The following is a 12,672-nucleotide window of genomic DNA, read 5'->3' as shown; positions in this document are numbered from 1 at the left end:
AGAACATTGTCAAATTTCAAGAGGCAGAGCCAAAAGTAGAGAATATCAGCAGAAATTTCACGAAGGAAAGTAAAACTGTTGTGTATAAGCGGTAATGTGGAGGAAAAACATGGGGAAAATTTTGCAGTGTTTATTTAAATTTTGTTTGCTTTGCAAAATGGAAAGAATACTCTAAAGAAGGCTAGATACGTAGATTATTTTTTGCAGTTTCAGCGAGCCCACACAGAAAACACGGTTTTATGAGCCGTACAAGCATAGTGATCTCAATAAAATAGTATTGCAATAACAATACTCGTTTGGAAGAAGATGTCGATGAAGTTATGCTGCGTGACTGGTTAAATGACAATGGTCTTATTGAACAGGCCAACTGGTACCGTAAAACGAGGGCTTGAATGCGTCGTTTTTTTATTACAGTTACATTTGGTATCAAAAAGGTGTTTACGGCTTGTGGAATAACAGAAATACAATAATATATCCTTTGTTGTCACTACGCTTATCTGCCTTTGCATACTCTTTGTTGTAAAGAGATTGGTCTAGGATGAAATATTGCTCTATTATAGTTAAATAATCTATAAGCTGCGGGTACTAGGGGGTGCTGAGACCACGCGGCTACCTTTGGTGTATTTACTAGGATATCTGATATCGAGGTAATTCCTGTTTATTGCCCAAATGAAGACCCACTGATCCGATAAAAATTACGTAGAACAACATATCAATAGTATATACAACTATGTAGGATCGCAGACACATGTTTTATTTTGTCATTTTTTTATTGCACGAGCTTCAGCACGCTACTTTGACTTTGCATCTTGCATCAGCAAACCTCCATCATTTTGGTTCTCAAATAGATATCGATGTTTGAAACTTATACAAAAATCTTTATACCGATAAAGTTTATTTTATTTTGATCAGATGTGCAGGTCGTGCAGCTTCCGTGGTAATTTCCCACCATATCCCCCAACGGGAATTTTGTCTGAAATAAAAAAATCCCACATTATTATCCAAAAATCTCATGAATAAGAACCCCGCCTGTGATAGCCATTTTACTTTGTATTTGATAGGCATTTTATTTTTACTTTTACTTCATGGCTAAAGTCTGTGATTATGAAACCTGTCATTCTTTCCACACGTTTTGGCGCCATCTTCTTGCCTTTTATTTCCCCGTATTATGACGTGGATATTTCCGACACATACAGTGTGTGCAATTTACGCGGCAGCATCTTCACAGTCAGGGCTGTTTTACACGTACACTAGTTCAACCTCAGTTCGTCAAGCGTCCCCATCAGTGCGCACGCATTAAACTATTTTTAATAAATCGTGATGCCGTGTGCACTCAGATTTATTTGGGAGGATCGGATGGTCCACCTTCTGAACGTGTGAAAATTATCGATGCAATGCGGCGGAACCTGAGGATGTTAGGTAAATATTAAGCAAAATATGTGTGCTTTTTCTATAGTGTTTCCGGCGCAGATTCTCACATGTCTAACTTGTTGCATTTGTTTAAGTAGTTTGGAAGTTTTAAATACGTGATGGTGAAGGTACTGCTAATGTAGAAAATGCGTAAATAAATGATTTTATGGGCAGTGGTAACAGTAATGAAGGAATGAAAAGTTTTTAAAGGTATTCCAGTGTGCACGGCTCGTGCGGGCGCCCATACGGTTTACATTCCTCACGGACACTAATGTGTCTTTGGGGATTTCAATTTGCAGCTCGTTTTGACAGACCAAGCAAAGCACCACGATGACTTTTCCCATTTGATTGAAAACCTATAAATTTCCCTTGAAAACATCGAGGACATTTCTAGAAGAATCAAGTACTGCACAATGAAAGCGCAATAATACGCATGTTCAGTCCGTGACACAACATTCGTCAACAGACACGTGAACATGAAAAAAAGTGAAAAAGAATTCGGCAGTTGCCGTAAGTAGTGTTGTGTCAAAGCCACTATCAGAGCATTGACGGACTCTGGCACTATGTTAGCAGTCCTAGTTGATTTTACCCGACCGGGCTTGCCGTTTCTCGCTGACTAGCCAGTGTCCCTGTTAATTATGGATAGCGACGCTGGCTAGTCAGTGAGCGGAAGAGGTTTGGCCCTTTGGGTAAAAATCAAGACATACCGCTCCCATTCTCCACAGAAATTCTCGATGGTGTCGCTTCGCAACTGCAAGTGAGCAGTATGTCTTGACTTTATCAGTACCGGACAAACCGCTTCCACTCACTGACTAGCCAGCGTCGCTATTCATAATTAACAGGGACACTGGCTAGTCAGCGAGCGGAAGAAGTTCCGATTGAGAGCATCCTATACGGCTGCTCCTATAGCGGCCTTGATGGAACACTAAATAGACCGTTACTGGAGGTACTATCGCCTTTCTAGAATAATTTTACGGTCAACGTTACTACCCGCACCATGGTTTGTACAAGGCTCTGGAGATCAGGAAGCACGGCGTGATTGCGATTTAGAGGTGTACTAAACGTATTTAAAGGGGCACTGACACAAACATTTTGCATCTTGTTTTTTTTGTTGCGATAAGTAGCTAGTGACCTACTTATAACCTGTAGAAACCTCATTTGCTTCAGCGTGCGACGGTTGTTTAATTAGAGGCATTTTCAATGCGGCCAGTCGCAGTTTCGGTTTCAGCGAGTGCCGCGAAACGATGGATTTTGTGGATTTTGTGTGAACAAAGCTGACCACGTGACCGTCGGAGGGATATCACAGAGCAGAGCCGCCATAGCACTGTCGAATCCGCATCGACGGCAGTTTCTGCGAATGCCCCCACGTACTGATCTCGTGAGGCGCTTAATTAAAAAGCGACCGTGGATGTGACGCAGGCGCTGCGAGTGCAAATGCTACCGCGGCTAAAGAACGACGCGCGACGCTCGAGACGGTGGGTGGCAAGGCGCGCGCTGGGAGCAGCCGGCCGGTCTGCCTACAGGTCCGCCTACAGATGTGTTCGGCTCAGCACTGCGGCGGATATTCGAGTGCCGCTCTCGTAATCGGTGCAGATGACAATTTTTAATGCAACCAGCCATCGCATCATTAACTCCTTTCTCATGTAAGCCACCATGGTCGGGACTTGGGGACAATTTCGTGCAGCGCCGGTAACAAGGTATCACTCGAGGTCATGCTCGAGGTACTTGCGCCGGCCTGGGCCACTTCGCGGCCGTGGCCGCCGCCTGCACAGCGACCGTGCGGCTAGATCAGTGAGCTTTTCGTGCCTCCGGCGCGTTTTCGCATCCAATGGTAATAAACAGTAATAGAAACAGAGTGCCTGGAATCGCTGTAGATCTTTGGTCGCGGCCAGCTGCCCGATTAGCTGACGAAATCACGGCGCCTCCGCCGCCAACGATCGGGTCGTTCGTTCTCGAGAGCACAAGCTCCGCCCTCTGGCCCTCCGATTGGAGCGGCGAGCCAGGCGAGCCGGCAAAAAACGCCGGTAGTGCGGAAGCGGCAAACACAAACTCGTGACGTGTTTGGATGTTGTTTATTTACAATTGCGCGTGGTCCTCTGCTGGCTGCTCGGTTGCGTTTCGCACACTTCAAAATTGATTTTAAATATGTTCTAGGCTGTGTTCGCCGCTGATATTTTGCAGATGATGTATATGTGTTCCCACCAATCTATCTCCGAAGTTATCTCGCCTTCAAAATTTTGTGTCAGTGCCCCTTTAACATATTTGAAACAATTACTCTTTCCTACTGAAGAAAAAAACCACAGCTCGTTTGGAGTATGCTTAGCAATAATTTTGGGTAGTCTAGCCAATACTCTCTACAGGTAGCACAATTTGTCTAACTTAGTGCATGGTGTCGAAATGTACGAGAGTATCTAGAATGTTTATCTTAATTAAAGGTACACAAGAGCTACATAGGAATATTTTGCGACACACTAAAAATAAGCAGAAGCGTAGGTGGTGCTCCACACAGAAGAAAACAGACACACAATTGAAGATATACATTATGTACGCACACTTGAAGTTCAAAATTTGTGCAAATACGAAACGCCTAACCGTGAAATACCTTGAATTAAAAAAAAATATAAGTTAGACATACGGGGTTTCGTGTTACTAAGGAAAGCACTTGGTTGCCGCTCTAGTCGCTCGAATTGACCCGACGTGTCCCGGATGAGCTCCGCAATATTTCGAGGGTTGAGCCGAAACCCTCGACATGGAGACATGGATCCCGACTCCCAGTGCCAGGGGACGACAGAAGGTGTAGGGATGATCGGAATACGTTTTTTTTCCAACATTCTTTCTTTTTCTGTAGGCAAGCCCACCTTGTTCGTTCGTCTCGTTGGAGCTAGGCTTATCCACTGCGCTAGCTCCCCACAGCCATATCCTATATACAAGTCGTCGTAGCAGAAGAAGACATCAATACCACCGAGCTGAACCAAGGCGGCTGGACGGATCTTCGCCGACAACAACAAACCTACCTCAACGCCAGGAACGGTTCCTTGCAAGCACTCACCTCGAGCAACCAGCAAGTCCACAGTGACGCTCGCAACCGCTCTGTGCAGCGCACCCCACCGGCATCGCCACTTTCCGAGACGGACATGAAGATGGTTCTCCGATCGAGAGGGGAACTTGATCTTAAACTCGAGCACAAGTCTCTCTTGCCAATGCCATTTTTAAAAAAGTCAATCTGCCGCATACCTCAGTAGAGCTAATATAGAACCATCACGTGTACATCTGCCTGTTGAATAATACCCCCTGTAAAAACGCGTACCAAAATATTCGGCTATCCAATCCCTCGCATAAAAAGAACAGCATTACGAAGTTGTTGCACGTGTTCCTCCTCCCTCCAATATGGCAACTGGAGTCATTTTCAACATCCCCGAAGACGACACTCGGGATGACGTTTTCCGCATCGTGAGCGATTACAATCCCGATCTACAGATCCTCACTGCGAAACGGCTCGCGACCTCCAACAACCATCAGTAGCCGTTCAATGGCCCCGAGTCAACTTCTGGACTAATTACCGACCCGCGACGTACCGATACAAGCCTTTCACGACAGAAACGGAGTCCTGCAACGCGTGACGGCACCAGGGACACCGCCAAGGCGTATGCCAAAACACAAAACCACCTTCAATGTGCCGTAAGTGTGGAGTCCCTAACCCCTGCGACAACCATCATTCTCTCCCCAAATGCATCGTTTGTGAAGGCACAAACAACACCGGTGCGGCAGACTCTCCCGCTGCTTCCAACCCCGCAGATGCGCCCGAAGCCACGCTCAAACTTGCAACCCTGGAAAGATCACCAGGACGCCCAGTCCTCCAAGCAAGAACCACCCAAAGAATCCAGAAGAGGGAAACACCCTGCCACCGGCAACAACTCCTTCCAGCCAAAAAATTCCCTGGATGAATTCAAGTGCCCAAAAAACGGTCAATTCCACCATTCCAGGACAGGCAGCCTAGCGGCGGCAAAACGGTGCGCCGCCCTAGCGCCCCCTTGCACATATCATCCTCCCTGCAACAACACTTTCCGCACCCTCTTTTAACTTAAGAAGACAGCTCCCTACCATCTCAGCGGAAATTAACCAGCTCGCAAAGGGGAATTTCGCGTTGGAAATTAAAATTCCCTGAGCAAATCGCAAGTGGTTACCGGCTTTTTAGCGAACGCGAAAAATAACCCAGCGAAAACAAACGCAGGGCCGTCGGTGAGTCCTCCTAAGCCGCAGCTGAGAACGCCACGAATGTCTACCAGCACGATAAGAGAATCATTGCTCTTGAAGCAAGCGTCTCGTCAAACTGGAAGCTCCTACACGAGCAGAAAAATGGATATGCCGAGCTTCAGCAACACCATCAAACTCTACAGGCTAGCCTTTTAACTATTCAATCTCCAAGGTACCATAGATAATCCCCGCCCAGAAATGCTCACGTACACAGGATAGGTCCTCAGAAGCGTGAACAGACCTGTCTGGGCACATTCCGCAAAATGGCACTTAATGGGCCGCCTCCATTACCAGTCCCGGATCGTCCGCGCACGGCCCGAGACGCGATCCGGCGCTCGATTTTGCCTTGTATTCCTATGAGACCTCCGGTCCGAGCACAGTCCTCGCACTGCCCGCGGACAGTCCTGGACTGGTAAATCTCGGAGGCCCAATATGAACCCGCCCTCGCATAGTGGCTCCGCGGCCGTCCAGTCTAGCCTTGAAACCGCAGGGCCTTTAGCAGGAAATGAAGCAACTTGCAGTTACACATCGAACTGTTTGAAACCCCTCCAGACAATACAGCTCTACAGGAGCCAGGTAAAGCTCCTAAACGTACGGGTTACAAAGCATTCCAAAACGAAGCAGATCCGAAAACAACTGTACTAATCCAAAAGAAGATGCGGGCATAGAGGATCCTATTCAATAGCGTAGAAGTCACCCAAGATCTGATTACGGTACATCACAAGAAAACGAGAGGATTTAAAATTTTCATCCTTAATGTACATATAACCGAAAGCCGTAGAATCGCAGATTCGATGTTGTGCTTTCCTTCGGCAGGGGAGAAGCTAGCCCCAATTCTCTAGTGTAGTAACTTTATTGCACCGCATACGGCGCGGGGTTTTTCAAAGTGCACAAAAGAGGAAACAGACCTGGAAGACCCGGCAAAGTTCCACCATTTTGCATCAGAATCAGACGGCAATGCTCCAACACGAGTTGGCGATAGGGCAAAATATTCAACTACAGATCTAACCTTTACGCTCCATGATAAAAGCGCCAGGTAGAACATCACTGATACCACACTTGGAAGGGATCATTTATTATTCTAACCTGATCTTACCCTGGCCCGCGCCGTTAGAACTCCACCCAGACAGGAGCACCTCACAAAATGGGACCACCCAAGTGGTTTTCGAGCAGCCCTGAAAGAAACTTCGGTAATATATACCCAATAAATTGTAAAGATTTGTAAAGCAATGGCCACAGACACGCGAGCCGTAAACAATCGGCACAGTGTAATGCGAAGAAATCACCTGACCACAGGAAAAAGAACATGAAAAGAAGACAATGCAAGGCACGCGACGCCAAGGTCAATGGCCGCGCTAATGTGACGAGCGCTCGCGATTAGAGCACGAGCTTGCGCCGGAAGCGGACTAATCGGAAGCGCCCAGCGACAGTGGCTGGTGGCAGAGGGGAGCGAGAGACTCAGGAGTGTGGAGAGAGACCGGGATGCGCAGCGGTCGGGCGACCAGACCCGTGCCGTGGCCCAAGAGGTTCTCCTCAACTGCAACCTCCAGAACTTCACCACCGCAAGAAAGTCGTCTCGCCGTGCGTTGGTAAGAGACAGCAACGCCCCAAGAGAGCTGCGTTCGCCACAACCGTGCAACGGGAGCTTGGTGCGCGCGCTACCACCCCGGCTTCGACACGCCACCTCGACATTTTAACACCGAAGCATCACGACTGCGCCTCCGCTAGGAGAGGTAGGACGACCCCGTTCCCGCAGTGAACCCTTACTGTGTTCCCGCCGGTCTTTCCCGGACTTTGACTGTTTATCGGTTGTTGATCTTGTTAGTGTTTTCTATACCGCGTTCTCGCAGTGCCCATCTATACTTCAGTTCCGCAGTGCTCTTTAGTTTCTCTGTTCATTGTGTGTGTATTTATTTGGGTTTTGAGTAGAACATCAGCGTAGTCTCGTTCATAGTTTGTAGTCGTATTTATTATTGTTGTCACCGAACCTGACAACAGACATACCATCGAAGACCACAGATCCCCATCTGCAACACCTGTGGCACGTGTGCGAGAGCACATAAAAACGGTAGAGACGAAAACACACAACCACACGTTCCGCCATAAACTCGGAGAACTGGAAGCGGTCATTCAAAAACACGCACTACGCCTCTCTAAAGATTTATTATGGGAAATCTGCGGCCAGATGCGTGGAAATGTGGGGTTGAAACGGACATGGCACCTTCTCAAGCACCTCTTGAACCTAGAGCAGTATAAAATAGATCAATCCAATCGTCTCACTAGAATCATCCAGAAATTCCTAGGCACGGATGTAGAACTAGTTACTAAAATCAACGACTTGTAGTTACCCAAACGCACTAGCAACCGTACCGCCCCATACAAAGGGAAAAAGCTGAAGCAGAAGTACGAGGAGCCTAACTAAAGCAGCGATCGGGGTCGACCCTGGGCCACAATAAAAAAACTAACAAAATGCTGACGAATCTTGATGATCATCTCTATCAAAATTATCATAGCTTACTTCAACCATCACTGCCAACAGGGCCCGCTGCCACAATCCTGGAAAGATGCTAAAATTATATTTATTTCCAAACAAAGCGAACCCGATGCTTTAGAACTCCCGCTGCCAATTTCTCACCTCGTGCTGGGAAAACGCGCAAAATGCATGCCTAATATGACACATTGAAAGTTCGAACAGCTTTTTTAGTGCATGAGCGGCTTCCGTTTGGTCCTGTCCACACAGGACATCCTCCTCCAAATCTCCAACGAAGTCATAGTGCGCAAAAACCATTGGTCGTGGTGGCTATTCTTCCCTTGGATTTCATCAAGGCCTCCGACAACGTGTCCAAAGAAGCGAGAACGGCTCTACTGGAATCCACCTATCGGCGGCGTGTACGTAGAACTATAAGCGCAGCCAACCGAAGTGCCGTCCTACAGATGTGTAGCATTATTTCCGACACTGTTGATCTCCACTCCAAAGGGAAGACTTGAAGGAGCGGTACTATCCCCCTTCTTTTTTATTTGGCCATACGTAACACCCCCAGAAGGACCGTGCTGAAGGACCGTGGTTCAAATCCCGGTGCCGGACAATTCCCACCGGATTAAAAAAAAAATCCGCGTATTGATGGAACTGCACAAAGGGGCTTGGGGTGCGGCCTGACCCCGGCGACCATTGCCGGTAATGCACTCCTTCAGCAGAGCAGGATTGGCCACCCTGGTGCAGTACCGGCCACAACCTCCCATGAATACGCCAACTAACCCTCGGGCCTCAGTCCCCAGCGGCTGCGAAGCAACTGACCACGGCGGCGGTCAGACCTGTGACGCAGCAGAGGGTGCTAAGAATCACTGGATCCGGACAGGCCGCCAATGGAATCTTAACCTGACAACGTTTAACGTGCGAACCTTATCTAGCGAAGCAAGTCTCGAGGTGTTGTTCGAGGAATTAGAGGGCATTAAATGGGATGTAATAGGGCTTAGCGAGGTTAGGAGGGCAGGCGAAGCCTTTACGGTGCTGAAAAATGGACACGTCTTATGTTACCGCGGTCTAGAGGACAGAAGAGAACTGGGAGTGGGATTTCTAGTCAATAAAAGCATAGCTGGCAACATAGACGAATACTACAGCATTAACGAAAGGGCAGCAGCTCTTATAATTAGGCTAAAAAGGAGGTACAAGCTCAAGGTGGTGCAGGGCTACGCGCCCACATCCAGCCACGACGACCAAGTAGTGGAACGCTTCTATGAAGATGTGGAATCGGCAATGGCTAAAGTAAAAACGCAGTATACTGTAGTTATGGGGGACTTCAATGCTAAAGTAGGCAAGAATCAGGCTGGAGACAAGGCAGTTGGCAACTATGGCCTGGGCTGTAGAAATAGCAGGGGGGACCTACTAGTTGATTTTGCAGAACGGAATAACCTACGCATAATGAATACCTTCTTCTGTAAACGGGAGAGTCGGAAGTGGACTTGGAGGAGCCCGAATGGGGAGCACAAAAATGAAATAGACTTCATATTATGCGACAACCCTGGCGTCGTGCAGGATGTGGAAGTGCTCGGAAGGGTAAGGTGTAGTGACCACCGTATGGTAAGATCTCGAATCAGGCTAGAGTTAAGGAGGGACCACAACAAGCTAGTACGAAAGAAGCCGATAAATGAGCAAACAGTAAGACGTAAAGTAGAAGAATTCAGGATCGCGCTGCAGAACCGATATTCCGCCCTTAACGAGGAAGCCGAGCTTACGACACAGGAAGCCAGCGACAACCTTACAGGCATTCTCACGGAGTGTGCAGTAGAAGTAGGGGGCACTATGGCTAGACAGGATACTGGTAAACTTTCAGAGGAGACGAAAGATCTAATCAGGAAACGGCAAACCATGAGAATGTCCACCGCAGCTGACAGAATAGAACTAGCAGAGCCCTCGAAGTTAATCAATAAGCGCAAGACAGCTGACATACGGAAGTATAATATGGAGAGGATCAATACGATGTAAAGAACGGAGGTAGCCTGAAAGCAGTAAAGAGACGTCTTGACGTGGGGAAAAATCAGATGTATGCACTTAAGGATAAGCAAGGCAATGTCATCACAAATAGGGATAAAATAGTCACAGTGGCGGAGTAGTTCTATAGGGATCTGTACAGTAGCTGGGACATACAGGATAATGCCGAACGAGACAGTAGTTCAGAGGAGATAGACATCCCACCAGTAACGACCGAAGAAGTAAGGAAGGCTTTGAAAGAAATGAAAGGGGGCAAAGCACCTGGTGAGGATCGGATAACAGCAGACCTCTTGAAGGATGGCGGAGAAATTGTACTTGAAAAACTGGCAAACCTGAATACGCAATGCCTAATGACCGCAATGGTACCGGAATCTTGGACGAACGCGAACATCATCCTAATCCATAAGAAAGGCGACATGAAGGACTTGAAAAACTACAGGCCGATCAGCTTACTGTCAGTCGTCTACAAATTATTTACCAAGGTAATCGCTAACCGAATCTCTGCAACCTTAGATTTCAGTCAACCTAGGGAACAAGCAGGGTTCCGTAAAGGTTATTCAACAATGGACCATATTCACATGATCAATCAGGTGATAGAGAAGTGCGCTGAGTATACTCAACCCCTATATATAGCTTTCATAGATTATGAGAAAGCATTTGAGTCGGTCGAAACCCTAGCAGTCATTCGGGCAATACGGAACCAGGGGGTAGATGAGCATTATGTAAGAAAACTAGAGGATATCTATAATGGGTCTACAGCTACCATCATCCCCCATAAGGAGAGCAGTAAAATACCTATAAGGAAGGGTGTCAGCCAAGGAGACACAATCTCTCCAATGTTATTTACAGCATGCTTACAAGAAGTATTCAGAACGTTGGATTGGGAACAGGTGGGAGTAAGGGTTAATGGAGAATACCTCAGTAACCTCAGATTTGCTGATGACGTTGCCTTGCTGAGTAACTCGGGGGACGAATTGCAAAGCATGCTTTCCGCACTGGACGAACAGAGTAGAACCGTGGGCCTGAAAATTAATATGCAGAAAACTAAAGTAATGATCAATAACCTCGGGACAGCACAGCAGTTTGAGATAGATGGCGAGGCAGTGGAAGTGGTAAGCGAATATATATACTTAGGCCAAGTTGTGACCCCAGATCCCAACCATGAGGCAGAGATAATTAGAAGGATCAGAATGGGGTGGGGTGCATATGGCAGACATTATCAGATAATGAATAGCAGCCTACCATTGTCGTTGAAGAAGAAAGTGTATGACAGCTGCATCTTACCGGTACTCACCTACGGGGCAGAAACTTGGAGGCTCACCAAGAGGGTTCAACTTAAATTGAGAACGACTCAGCGGGCAATGGAGCGGAAAATGATAGATGTAACATTAAGGGACAAGAAGAGAGCGGAGTGGGTCAGGGAGCAAACTGGTGTTAAAGACATATTAGTAGAAATTAAGAAGAAGAAATGGACTTGGGCAGGGCATGTAATGCGAAGGCAAGATAACCGCTGGTCATTAAGGGTAACAGAGTGGATCCCTAGAGAAGGCAAGCGCTGCAGGGGGCGGCAGAAAGTTAGATGGGCAGATGAGATCAAGAAGTTTGCGGGGATAAATTGGTCACAGTTGGCACAGGACCGAGGTAATTGGAGAATAATGGGAGAGGCCTTTGCCCTGCAGTGGGCGTAGACAGGCTGGTGATGATGATGATGATGAACACCCCTACCCCCGTACTTGAGCAAATAACTAGCCTCAAATTTAACCTTTATGCTGATGAATTCACACTGTGGATAAAGGCGGAAGCGACTGGAGGAGATCCTAGGTGAGGGCGTTCATATAATAGCAAAAAACCGCCTGCGCAGGATTCACTTGCTCCACAAATAAGTCGGACCTCCTTCTGCTGCCGCCAAAGAGAAGGTCTGAGGTACCTCTCGGCACTGCAAGGTACCTCCTGACACCACCCTAACAATTCTTGGGATGCCTACCCGAAATAATTAGGCTAACACACAACTCTTTCCAAAATTACATGTTACTGAAATCACAGGACTCATCAGACGAATCTCCGACCGACCCTGGGGTCTCGAGGAAGAGGAGAGGATCCGGCTGATCGAAGCTTTTATTATCAGCAGGATAACTTACTATATGCCTTAGGTGAACACCGCTGCCACAGAATTAGATAGGTTCAATTGCCTTATCCGAAGTGCATAGAAATGTGCCCTCAACTCTGCCCTTAGGCATACTCAAAGGCTTTGGTGTGTACAATACCACGGAGGAGATGTCAAATGAAGCCGTCCTCGCGACTAAAAGTCCCACTGGAAACCATATTCCCATGTGGATAGGTATAGGTCATAATGACGTCCCTGAAGCTAAAATTCTGCTTCCTTGTGAAACCCAAGCAAAGTTCTTCAATAAATACATACCCTGCAACATGCATCCAATATCCAGACGAACCGCAGGGAACAGAGAGCACGGGCTGTCCAAAAAGGACTCCCCGCTCGATGCAACGTTGTCTCAATGGTT

This window comes from Haemaphysalis longicornis, unplaced genomic scaffold (genome assembly GCF_048455015.1).
Source record: "Haemaphysalis longicornis isolate Haplotype H1 unplaced genomic scaffold, Haemaphysalis longicornis Haplotype H1 scaffold_8, whole genome shotgun sequence".
In the NCBI taxonomy this organism is placed as follows: domain Eukaryota; kingdom Metazoa; phylum Arthropoda; class Arachnida; order Ixodida; family Ixodidae; genus Haemaphysalis; species Haemaphysalis longicornis.
This window is presented reverse-complemented; position numbering follows the sequence as displayed.